This window comes from Panulirus ornatus, chromosome 42 (assembly GCF_036320965.1).
Source record: "Panulirus ornatus isolate Po-2019 chromosome 42, ASM3632096v1, whole genome shotgun sequence".
NCBI classification, from domain to species: domain Eukaryota; kingdom Metazoa; phylum Arthropoda; class Malacostraca; order Decapoda; family Palinuridae; genus Panulirus; species Panulirus ornatus.
In genome coordinates this window covers 23,575,057-23,588,183 of record NC_092265.1, presented here as the reverse complement: position 1 = coordinate 23,588,183, position 13,127 = coordinate 23,575,057, and the positions used below count along the sequence as shown (strand labels likewise).

The following is a 13,127-nucleotide window of genomic DNA, read 5'->3' as shown; positions in this document are numbered from 1 at the left end:
AATGCAAGAGTCCTGGAAAGAGGGGCAAGTATGAAGTCTGTTGGGGATGAGAGAGCTTGGGAAGTGAGTCAGTTGTTGTTCGCTGATGATACAGCGCTGGTGGCTGATTCATGTGAGAAACTGCAGAAGCTGGTGACTGAGTTTGGTAAAGTGTGTGGAAGAAGAAAGTTAAGAGTAAATGTGAATAAGAGCAAGGTTATTAGGTACAGTAGGGTTGAGGGTCAAGTCAATTGGGAGGTGAGTTTGAATGGAGAAAAACTGGAGGAAGTGAAGTGTTTTAGATATCTGGGAGTGGATCTGTCAGCGGATGGAACCATGGAAGCGGAAGTGGATCATAGGGTGGGGGAGGGGGCGAAAATTTTGGGAGCCTTGAAAAATGTGTGGAAGTCGAGAACATTATCTCGGAAAGCAAAAATGGGTATGTTTGAAGGAATAGTGGTTCCAACAATGTTGTATGGTTGCGAGGCGTGGGCTATGGATAGAGTTGTGCGCAGGAGGATGGATGTGCTGGAAATGAGATGTTTGAGGACAATGTGTGGTGTGAGGTGGTTTGATCGAGTAAGTAACGTAAGGGTAAGAGAGATGAGTGGAAATAAAAAGAGCGTGGTTGAGAGAGCAGAAGAGGGTGTTTTGAAATGGTTTGGGCACATGGAGAGAATGAGTGAGGAAAGATTGACCAAGAGGATATATGTGTCGGAGGTGGAGGGAACGAGGAGAAGAGGGAGACCAAATTGGAGGTGGAAAGATGGAGTGAAAGAGATTTTGTGTGATCGGGGCCTGAACATGCAGGAGGGTGAAAGGAGGGCAAGGAATAGAGTGAATTGGAGCGATGTGGTATACAGGGGTTGACGTGCTGTCAGTGGATTGAATCAAGGCATGTGAAGCGTCTGGGGTAAACCATGGAAAGCTGTGTAGGTATGTATATTTGCGTGTGTGGACGTGTGTATGTACATGTGTATGGGGGGGGGGGTTGGGCCATTTCTTTCGTCTGTTTCCTTGCGCTACCTCGCAAACGCGGGAGACAGCGACAAAGTATAAAAAAAAAAAAAAAAAAAAAAAAATATATAAAGGTTCATATGTATAGCTTACAAAGTTACAGACAATGAATCTCTGTATCTATAGTGAGGGGCGTCTATACACCTTTCATTCTATCTTCCTTATCACTACACAACAGTAGAATAGATGCAGAGAACAGAAAACAAGTTCATTCTTTATCCTTCTTTCAACACACAAGAGCAAGTCTACGCTCACCACACTGACCCTCCCATCTCTCCCCAACCATCACCTGGACCTCATCCAGTGGTTTAGGATGAAGTTGTTGCACCATCCCCGCTACCATCACCTCCGCTGCACCATCCCCGCCACCATCACCTCCGCTGCACCATCCCCGCCACCATCACCTCCTCCAAATTATCCTTCGTTCCTGCGTTGCAGTTCGCCACCAGAACCTTTCCCAACACATATGAACTCAACACCTATATTAGAACAGGCCCGTCCCAGTCAGTGTGAACAATTAACAATAGACTGTGATCACCAGTTACCTGGTGTGAACACCTGGTAATTACCTGGTGTGAACACCTGGTAATTAATATATGTGTCAAGACTGCTGAACACCCCACCTTTGAACAGCCTCCCCTGCTGGTCCCTGTATATATTCTCCCTCTGGCTGCAGTTAACATGATATATCATTATCATTATTACTACTAATAATAATAATATCATAACTACTACCATTTTCATCAACATTATCATTATTACTACTACTAATAATATCATAACTACTACCATTTTCATCAACATTATCATTATCATTATTGCTACTAATAATATCATAACTACTACCATTTTCATCAACACTATCATTATCATCATTAGTTTAATTATCATTATCATTATCAAAGTCAACCATATATGTAGAGACAAACAGCATTACTTACGTTGACTGTGAGGGTGGTGTCGGATCACGGGTTCTGTAATGGGAAAAATAAAAATGTACTTTAATACCTATGATTAATTATTATAGAAGAATACCTAACAAGCATTATATAAGTACAACATAGCTACAACCTCACGGTATGACGGGGTACAACCCATCATCACAGCTACAACCTCACTGTATGACGGGGTACAACCCATCATCACAGCTACAACCTCACTGTATGACGGGGTACAACCCATCATCACAGCCACAACCTCACTGTACGACGGGGTACAACCCATCGTCAGAGCTACAACCTCACTGGATGACGGGGTACAACCCATCATCACAGCCACAACCTCACTGCATGCGGGGTACAAGTGGCCAACATTAGCCATGATCAATAAGACCAAATAAAGCGAACCAGATGGAAAACAGGCTAAAAAAAAAAAAACACACATGACAGACCAAATGCTGGAGCATTATTGATGATATATCAAATATAATATTTTTGTTACCTTCCACTACCATAAAGGCATTTCTAATATCAAGACCAGATAAAACAATAAAAGAAACTCAGGAAAAAACTATAAGACTTCGGGAAGGGGCAGACATAGCACTAACATTCAGTACAAATTTGATAAGACTTTAGAGTACAAAGCTTCAGGTCCTTGGTAAAGTTGTGGCTAAATATTAAGTGGCAACTGCCTTGTGTTTCTACCACATCACAACCTCACTCATAACCCCACGCCAATGTCTCATGGTCCTAGCACACCTCGTGTTTCTACCACATCACAACCTCAATCATAACCCCACACCAATGCCTCATGGTCCTCGCACGCCTCGTGTTTCTACCACATCACAACCTCAATCATAACCCCACACCAATGCCTCATGGTCCTAGCACGCCTCGTGTTTCTACCACATCACAACCTCAATCATAACCCCACACCAATGTCTCATGGTCCTCGCACGCCTCGTGTTTCTACCACATCACAACCTCAATCATAACCCCACGCCAATGCCTCATGGTCCTAAGGACGCCTCGTGTTTCTTCCACATCACAACCTCACTCATAACCCCACACCAATGCCTCATGGTCCTAGCACGCCACAACTTCGCTTACAACCCCACACCGCTGCCCGGTTGTCCTACCACACCACAACTTCACTCACAACCCCACACCGCTTTCTTCTCGTCCTGCCACACCACCACTTCACTAACAACCCTACTACCCATTACCAACCCATCAACTATATCATCATCAGGATAACAATATCACTCTAATAACAACGTTATAACATCATTATATACCATTATATGAAGCGCCACAAACACCACAACCTGCACCATAGCCACTGTTACACAAAAAATAACAGGAGGTAAAGTTTTGAAGCGGCCATTCCCTGGCGTCCATTCTTCCTGACGACCCACTCTGCAGCTACCACGAATGGAACCAGTTTTCCCCCGGTCGACTGGAAGGCCATTCTATATATAATCATGAAAATCCCGAAATTAATGGATCTGGCTGAACTATAGGAGCGGCGGGTAGAGCTGGTCTCTGGCCAAACTGATGAAAAAACCCACAACAGATTAATGACCTGATAGATGGAATTTATTGTGGGTTTGTGTAGGCGGACGTGTTGTGGTGTAGCAGAGGAGGACGTGTTACAGTGTAGCAGAGGAGGACGTGTTATAGTGCAGCAGAGGAGGACGTGTTATGGTGTAGCATAGGAGGACGTGTTACAGTGTAACAGAGGTGGACGTGTTATAGTGTAGCAGAAGGGGACGTGTTACAGTGTAGCAGAGGAGGACGTGTTACAGTGTAGCAGAGGAGGACGTGTTACAGTGTAGCAGAGGAGGACGTGTTACAGTGTAGCAGAGGAGGACGTGTTACAGTGTAGCAGAGGAGGACGTGTTACAGTGTAGCAGAGGAGGACGTGTTACAGTGTAGCAGAGGAGGACGTGTTACAGTGTAGCAGAGGAGGACGTGTTACAGTGTAGCAGAGGAGGACGTGTTACAGTGTAGCAGAGGAGGACGTGTTACAGTGTAGCAGAGGAGGACGTGTTACAGTGTAGCAGAGGAGGACGTGTTACAGTGTAGCAGAGGAGGACGTGTTACAGTGTAGCAGAGGAGGACGTGTTACAGTGTAGCAGAGGAGGACGTGTTACAGTGTAGCAGAGGAGGACGTGTTACAGTGTAGCAGAGGAGGACGTGTTACAGTGTAGCAGAGGAGGACGTGTTACAGTGTAGCAGAGGAGGACGTGTTACAGTGTAGCAGAGGAGGACGTGTTACAGTGTAGCAGAGGAGGACGTGTTACAGTGTAGCAGAGGAGGACGTGTTACAGTGTAGCAGAGGAGGACGTGTTACAGTGTAGCAGAGGAGGACGTGTTACAGTGTAGCAGAGGAGGACGTGTTACAGTGTAGCAGAGGAGGACGTGTTACAGTGTAGCAGAGGAGGACGTGTTACAGTGTAGCAGAGGAGGACGTGTTACAGTGTAGCAGAGGAGGACGTGTTACAGTGTAGCAGAGGAGGACGTGTTACAGTGTAGCAGAGGAGGACGTGTTACAGTGTAGCAGAGGAGGACGTGTTACAGTGTAGCAGAGGAGGACGTGTTACAGTGTAGCAGAGGAGGACGTGTTACAGTGTAGCAGAGGAGGACGTGTTACAGTGTAGCAGAGGAGGACGTGTTACAGTGTAGCAGAGGAGGACGTGTTATGGTGTAGCATAGGAGGACGTGTTACAGTGTAGCAGAGGAGGACGTGTTACAGTGTAGCAGAGGAGGACGTGTTACAGTGTAGCAGAGGAGGACGTGTTACAGTGTAGCAGAGGAGGACGTGTTACAGTGTAGCAGAGGAGGACGTGTTACAGTGTAGCAGAGGAGGACGTGTTACAGTGTAGCAGAGGAGGACGTGTTACAGTGTAGCAGAGGAGGACGTGTTACAGTGTAGCAGAGGAGGACGTGTTACAGTGTAGCAGAGGAGGACGTGTTACAGTGTAGCAGAGGAGGACGTGTTACAGTGTAGCAGAGGAGGACGTGTTACAGTGTAGCAGAGGAGGACGTGTTACAGTGTAGCAGAGGAGGACGTGTTACAGTGTAGCAGAGGAGGACGTGTTACAGTGTAGCAGAGGAGGACGTGTTACAGTGTAGCAGAGGAGGACGTGTTACAGTGTAGCAGAGGAGGACGTGTTACAGTGTAGCAGAGGAGGACGTGTTATGGTGTAGCATAGGAGGACGTGTTACAGTGTAGCAGAGGAGGACGTGTTACAGTGTAGCAGAGGAGGACGTGTTACAGTGTAGCAGAGGAGGACGTGTTACAGTGTAGCAGAGGAGGACGTGTTACAGTGTAGCAGAGGAGGACGTGTTACAGTGTAGCAGAGGAGGACGTGTTACAGTGTAGCAGAGGAGGACGTGTTACAGTGTAGCAGAGGAGGACGTGTTACAGTGTAGCAGAGGAGGACGTGTTATGGTGTAGCATAGGAGGACGTGTTACAGTGTAGCAGAGGAGGACGTGTTACAGTGTAGCAGAGGAGGACGTGTTACAGTGTAGCAGAGGAGGACGTGTTACAGTGTAGCAGAGGAGGACGTGTTACAGTGTAGCAGAGGAGGACGTGTTACAGTGTAGCAGAGGAGGACGTGTTATGGTGTAGCATAGGAGGACGTGTTACAGTGTAGCAGAGGAGGACGTGTTACAGTGTAGCAGAGGAGGACGTGTTACAGTGTAGCAGAGGAGGACGTGTTACAGTGTAGCAGAGGAGGACGTGTTACAGTGTAGCAGAGGAGGACGTGTTACAGTGTAGCAGAGGAGGACGTGTTACAGTGTAGCAGAGGAGGACGTGTTACAGTGTAGCAGAGGAGGACGTGTTACAGTGTAGCAGAGGAGGACGTGTTACAGTGTAGCAGAGGAGGACGTGTTACAGTGTAGCAGAGGAGGACGTGTTACAGTGTAGCAGAGGAGGACGTGTTACAGTGTAGCAGAGGAGGACGTGTTACAGTGTAGCAGAGGAGGACGTGTTACAGTGTAGCAGAGGAGGACGTGTTACAGTGTAGCAGAGGAGGACGTGTTACAGTGTAGCAGAGGAGGACGTGTTACAGTGTAGCAGAGGAGGACGTGTTACAGTGTAGCAGAGGAGGACGTGTTACAGTGTAGCAGAGGAGGACGTGTTACAGTGTAGCAGAGGAGGACGTGTTACAGTGTAGCAGAGGAGGACGTGTTACAGTGTAGCAGAGGAGGACGTGTTACAGTGTAGCAGAGGAGGACGTGTTACAGTGTAGCAGAGGAGGACGTGTTACAGTGTAGCAGAGGAGGACGTGTTACAGTGTAGCAGAGGAGGACGTGTTACAGTGTAGCAGAGGAGGACGTGTTACAGTGTAGCAGAGGAGGACGTGTTACAGTGTAGCAGAGGAGGACGTGTTACAGTGTAGCAGAGGAGGACGTGTTACAGTGTAGCAGAGGAGGACGTGTTACAGTGTAGCAGAGGAGGACGTGTTACAGTGTAGCAGAGGAGGACGTGTTACAGTGTAGCAGAGGAGGACGTGTTACAGTGTAGCAGAGGAGGACGTGTTACAGTGTAGCAGAGGAGGACGTGTTACAGTGTAGCAGAGGAGGACGTGTTACAGTGTAGCAGAGGAGGACGTGTTACAGTGTAGCAGAGGAGGACGTGTTACAGTGTAGCAGAGGAGGACGTGTTACAGTGTAGCAGAGGAGGACGTGTTACAGTGTAGCAGAGGAGGACGTGTTACAGTGTAGCAGAGGAGGACGTGTTACAGTGTAGCAGAGGAGGACGTGTTACAGTGTAGCAGAGGAGGACGTGTTACAGTGTAGCAGAGGAGGACGTGTTACAGTGTAGCAGAGGAGGACGTGTTACAGTGTAGCAGAGGAGGACGTGTTACAGTGTAGCAGAGGAGGACGTGTTACAGTGTAGCAGAGGAGGACGTGTTACAGTGTAGCAGAGGAGGACGTGTTACAGTGTAGCAGAGGAGGACGTGTTACAGTGTAGCAGAGGAGGACGTGTTACAGTGTAGCAGAGGAGGACGTGTTACAGTGTAGCAGAGGAGGACGTGTTACAGTGTAGCAGAGGAGGACGTGTTACAGTGTAGCAGAGGAGGACGTGTTACAGTGTAGCAGAGGAGGACGTGTTACAGTGTAGCAGAGGAGGACGTGTTACAGTGTAGCAGAGGAGGACGTGTTACAGTGTAGCAGAGGAGGACGTGTTACAGTGTAGCAGAGGAGGACGTGTTACAGTGTAGCAGAGGAGGACGTGTTACAGTGTAGCAGAGGAGGACGTGTTACAGTGTAGCAGAGGAGGACGTGTTACAGTGTAGCAGAGGAGGACGTGTTACAGTGTAGCAGAGGAGGACGTGTTACAGTGTAGCAGAGGAGGACGTGTTACAGTGTAGCAGAGGAGGACGTGTTACAGTGTAGCAGAGGAGGACGTGTTACAGTGTAGCAGAGGAGGACGTGTTACAGTGTAGCAGAGGAGGACGTGTTACAGTGTAGCAGAGGAGGACGTGTTACAGTGTAGCAGAGGAGGACGTGTTACAGTGTAGCAGAGGAGGACGTGTTACAGTGTAGCAGAGGAGGACGTGTTACAGTGTAGCAGAGGAGGACGTGTTACAGTGTAGCAGAGGAGGACGTGTTACAGTGTAGCAGAGGAGGACGTGTTACAGTGTAGCAGAGGAGGACGTGTTACAGTGTAGCAGAGGAGGACGTGTTACAGTGTAGCAGAGGAGGACGTGTTACAGTGTAGCAGAGGAGGACGTGTTACAGTGTAGCAGAGGAGGACGTGTTACAGTGTAGCAGAGGAGGACGTGTTACAGTGTAGCAGAGGAGGACGTGTTACAGTGTAGCAGAGGAGGACGTGTTACAGTGTAGCAGAGGAGGACGTGTTACAGTGTAGCAGAGGAGGACGTGTTACAGTGTAGCAGAGGAGGACGTGTTACAGTGTAGCAGAGGAGGACGTGTTACAGTGTAGCAGAGGAGGACGTGTTACAGTGTAGCAGAGGAGGACGTGTTACAGTGTAGCAGAGGAGGACGTGTTACAGTGTAGCAGAGGAGGACGTGTTACAGTGTAGCAGAGGAGGACGTGTTACAGTGTAGCAGAGGAGGACGTGTTACAGTGTAGCAGAGGAGGACGTGTTACAGTGTAGCAGAGGAGGACGTGTTACAGTGTAGCAGAGGAGGACGTGTTACAGTGTAGCAGAGGAGGACGTGTTACAGTGTAGCAGAGGAGGACGTGTTACAGTGTAGCAGAGGAGGACGTGTTACAGTGTAGCAGAGGAGGACGTGTTACAGTGTAGCAGAGGAGGACGTGTTACAGTGTAGCAGAGGAGGACGTGTTACAGTGTAGCAGAGGAGGACGTGTTACAGTGTAGCAGAGGAGGACGTGTTACAGTGTAGCAGAGGAGGACGTGTTACAGTGTAGCAGAGGAGGACGTGTTACAGTGTAGCAGAGGAGGACGTGTTACAGTGTAGCAGAGGAGGACGTGTTACAGTGTAGCAGAGGAGGACGTGTTACAGTGTAGCAGAGGAGGACGTGTTACAGTGTAGCAGAGGAGGACGTGTTACAGTGTAGCAGAGGAGGACGTGTTACAGTGTAGCAGAGGAGGACGTGTTACAGTGTAGCAGAGGAGGACGTGTTACAGTGTAGCAGAGGAGGACGTGTTACAGTGTAGCAGAGGAGGACGTGTTACAGTGTAGCAGAGGAGGACGTGTTACAGTGTAGCAGAGGAGGACGTGTTACAGTGTAGCAGAGGAGGACGTGTTACAGTGTAGCAGAGGAGGACGTGTTACAGTGTAGCAGAGGAGGACGTGTTACAGTGTAGCAGAGGAGGACGTGTTACAGTGTAGCAGAGGAGGACGTGTTACAGTGTAGCAGAGGAGGACGTGTTACAGTGTAGCAGAGGAGGACGTGTTACAGTGTAGCAGAGGAGGACGTGTTACAGTGTAGCAGAGGAGGACGTGTTACAGTGTAGCAGAGGAGGACGTGTTACAGTGTAGCAGAGGAGGACGTGTTACAGTGTAGCAGAGGAGGACGTGTTACAGTGTAGCAGAGGAGGACGTGTTACAGTGTAGCAGAGGAGGACGTGTTACAGTGTAGCAGAGGAGGACGTGTTACAGTGTAGCAGAGGAGGACGTGTTACAGTGTAGCAGAGGAGGACGTGTTACAGTGTAGCAGAGGAGGACGTGTTACAGTGTAGCAGAGGAGGACGTGTTACAGTGTAGCAGAGGAGGACGTGTTACAGTGTAGCAGAGGAGGACGTGTTACAGTGTAGCAGAGGAGGACGTGTTATGGTGTAGCATAGGAGGACGTGTTACAGTGTAGCAGAGGAGGACGTGTTACAGTGTAGCAGAGGAGGACGTGTTACAGTGTAGCAGAGGAGGACGTGTTACAGTGTAGCAGAGGAGGACGTGTTACAGTGTAGCAGAGGAGGACGTGTTACAGTGTAGCAGAGGAGGACGTGTTACAGTGTAGCAGAGGAGGACGTGTTACAGTGTAGCAGAGGAGGACGTGTTACAGTGTAGCAGAGGAGGACGTGTTACAGTGTAGCAGAGGAGGACGTGTTACAGTGTAGCAGAGGAGGACGTGTTACAGTGTAGCAGAGGAGGACGTGTTACAGTGTAGCAGAGGAGGACGTGTTACAGTGTAGCAGAGGAGGACGTGTTACAGTGTAGCAGAGGAGGACGTGTTACAGTGTAGCAGAGGAGGACGTGTTACAGTGTAGCAGAGGAGGACGTGTTACAGTGTAGCAGAGGAGGACGTGTTACAGTGTAGCAGAGGAGGACGTGTTACAGTGTAGCAGAGGAGGACGTGTTACAGTGTAGCAGAGGAGGACGTGTTACAGTGTAGCAGAGGAGGACGTGTTACAGTGTAGCAGAGGAGGACGTGTTACAGTGTAGCAGAGGAGGACGTGTTACAGTGTAGCAGAGGAGGACGTGTTACAGTGTAGCAGAGGAGGACGTGTTACAGTGTAGCAGAGGAGGACGTGTTACAGTGTAGCAGAGGAGGACGTGTTACAGTGTAGCAGAGGAGGACGTGTTACAGTGTAGCAGAGGAGGACGTGTTACAGTGTAGCAGAGGAGGACGTGTTACAGTGTAGCAGAGGAGGACGTGTTACAGTGTAGCAGAGGAGGACGTGTTACAGTGTAGCAGAGGAGGACGTGTTACAGTGTAGCAGAGGAGGACGTGTTACAGTGTAGCAGAGGAGGACGTGTTACAGTGTAGCAGAGGAGGACGTGTTACAGTGTAGCAGAGGAGGACGTGTTACAGTGTAGCAGAGGAGGACGTGTTACAGTGTAGCAGAGGAGGACGTGTTACAGTGTAGCAGAGGAGGACGTGTTACAGTGTAGCAGAGGAGGACGTGTTATGGTGTAGCATAGGAGGACGTGTTACAGTGTAGCAGAGGAGGACGTGTTACAGTGTAGCAGAGGAGGACGTGTTACAGTGTAGCAGAGGAGGACGTGTTACAGTGTAGCAGAGGAGGACGTGTTACAGTGTAGCAGAGGAGGACGTGTTACAGTGTAGCAGAGGAGGACGTGTTACAGTGTAGCAGAGGAGGACGTGTTACAGTGTAGCAGAGGAGGACGTGTTACAGTGTAGCAGAGGAGGACGTGTTACAGTGTAGCAGAGGAGGACGTGTTACAGTGTAGCAGAGGAGGACGTGTTACAGTGTAGCAGAGGAGGACGTGTTACAGTGTAGCAGAGGAGGACGTGTTACAGTGTAGCAGAGGAGGACGTGTTACAGTGTAGCAGAGGAGGACGTGTTACAGTGTAGCAGAGGAGGACGTGTTACAGTGTAGCAGAGGAGGACGTGTTACAGTGTAGCAGAGGAGGACGTGTTACAGTGTAGCAGAGGAGGACGTGTTACAGTGTAGCAGAGGAGGACGTGTTACAGTGTAGCAGAGGAGGACGTGTTACAGTGTAGCAGAGGAGGACGTGTTACAGTGTAGCAGAGGAGGACGTGTTACAGTGTAGCAGAGGAGGACGTGTTATGGTGTAGCATAGGAGGACGTGTTACAGTGTAGCAGAGGAGGACGTGTTACAGTGTAGCAGAGGAGGACGTGTTACAGTGTAGCAGAGGAGGACGTGTTACAGTGTAGCAGAGGAGGACGTGTTACAGTGTAGCAGAGGAGGACGTGTTACAGTGTAGCAGAGGAGGACGTGTTACAGTGTAGCAGAGGAGGACGTGTTACAGTGTAGCAGAGGAGGACGTGTTACAGTGTAGCAGAGGAGGACGTGTTACAGTGTAGCAGAGGAGGACGTGTTACAGTGTAGCAGAGGAGGACGTGTTACAGTGTAGCAGAGGAGGACGTGTTACAGTGTAGCAGAGGAGGACGTGTTACAGTGTAGCAGAGGAGGACGTGTTACAGTGTAGCAGAGGAGGACGTGTTACAGTGTAGCAGAGGAGGACGTGTTACAGTGTAGCAGAGGAGGACGTGTTACAGTGTAGCAGAGGAGGACGTGTTACAGTGTAGCAGAGGAGGACGTGTTACAGTGTAGCAGAGGAGGACGTGTTACAGTGTAGCAGAGGAGGACGTGTTACAGTGTAGCAGAGGAGGACGTGTTACAGTGTAGCAGAGGAGGACGTGTTACAGTGTAGCAGAGGAGGACGTGTTACAGTGTAGCAGAGGAGGACGTGTTACAGTGTAGCAGAGGAGGACGTGTTACAGTGTAGCAGAGGAGGACGTGTTACAGTGTAGCAGAGGAGGACGTGTTACAGTGTAGCAGAGGAGGACGTGTTACAGTGTAGCAGAGGAGGACGTGTTACAGTGTAGCAGAGGAGGACGTGTTACAGTGTAGCAGAGGAGGACGTGTTACAGTGTAGCAGAGGAGGACGTGTTACAGTGTAGCAGAGGAGGACGTGTTACAGTGTAGCAGAGGAGGACGTGTTATGGTGTAGCATAGGAGGACGTGTTACAGTGTAACAGAGGTGGACGTGTTATAGTGTAGCAGAAGAGGACGTGTTATGGTGTAGCATAGGAGGACGTGTTACAGTGTAGCAGAGGAGGACGTGTTACAGTGTAGCAGAGGAGGACGTGTTACAGTGTAGCAGAGGAGGACGTGTTACAGTGTAGCAGAGGAGGACGTGTTACAGTGTAGCAGAGGAGGACGTGTTACAGTGTAGCAGAGGAGGACGTGTTACAGTGTAGCAGAGGAGGACGTGTTACAGTGTAGCAGAGGAGGACGTGTTACAGTGTAGCAGAGGAGGACGTGTTACAGTGTAGCAGAGGAGGACGTGTTACAGTGTAGCAGAGGAGGACGTGTTACAGTGTAGCAGAGGAGGACGTGTTACAGTGTAGCAGAGGAGGACGTGTTACAGTGTAGCAGAGGAGGACGTGTTACAGTGTAGCAGAGGAGGACGTGTTACAGTGTAGCAGAGGAGGACGTGTTACAGTGTAGCAGAGGAGGACGTGTTACAGTGTAGCAGAGGAGGACGTGTTACAGTGTAGCAGAGGAGGACGTGTTACAGTGTAGCAGAGGAGGACGTGTTACAGTGTAGCAGAGGAGGACGTGTTACAGTGTAGCAGAGGAGGACGTGTTACAGTGTAGCAGAGGAGGACGTGTTACAGTGTAGCAGAGGAGGACGTGTTACAGTGTAGCAGAGGAGGACGTGTTACAGTGTAGCAGAGGAGGACGTGTTACAGTGTAGCAGAGGAGGACGTGTTACAGTGTAGCAGAGGAGGACGTGTTACAGTGTAGCAGAGGAGGACGTGTTACAGTGTAGCAGAGGAGGACGTGTTACAGTGTAGCAGAGGAGGACGTGTTACAGTGTAGCAGAGGAGGACGTGTTACAGTGTAGCAGAGGAGGACGTGTTACAGTGTAGCAGAGGAGGACGTGTTACAGTGTAGCAGAGGAGGACGTGTTACAGTGTAGCAGAGGAGGACGTGTTACAGTGTAGCAGAGGAGGACGTGTTACAGTGTAGCAGAGGAGGACGTGTTACAGTGTAGCAGAGGAGGACGTGTTACAGTGTAGCAGAGGAGGACGTGTTACAGTGTAGCAGAGGAGGACGTGTTACAGTGTAGCAGAGGAGGACGTGTTACAGTGTAGCAGAGGAGGACGTGTTACAGTGTAGCAGAGGAGGACGTGTTACAGTGTAGCAGAGGAGGACGTGTTACAGTGTAGCAGAGGAGGACGTGTTACAGTGTAGCAGAGGAGGACGTGTTACAGTGTAGCAGAGGAGGACGTGTTACAGTGTAGCAGAG

At 49.7% G+C, this 13,127-nt stretch overlaps 1 protein-coding gene across 12 annotated transcripts in view; it reads right to left on the bottom strand.

The window, feature by feature from the left end:
- The window catches only part of LOC139761978 (protein turtle homolog B-like), a 514,207-nt gene that overhangs the window by 337,188 nt on the left and 163,892 nt on the right, over window positions 1-13,127 (bottom strand). For all 12 annotated transcript variants that reach the window (XM_071686726.1, XM_071686724.1, XM_071686729.1 and 9 more), the window contains exon 4: window positions 1,938-1,970. The gene's annotated coding sequence lies outside the window, so the exon portion shown is untranslated. The remainder of the gene's footprint in view (window positions 1-1,937; window positions 1,971-13,127) is intronic.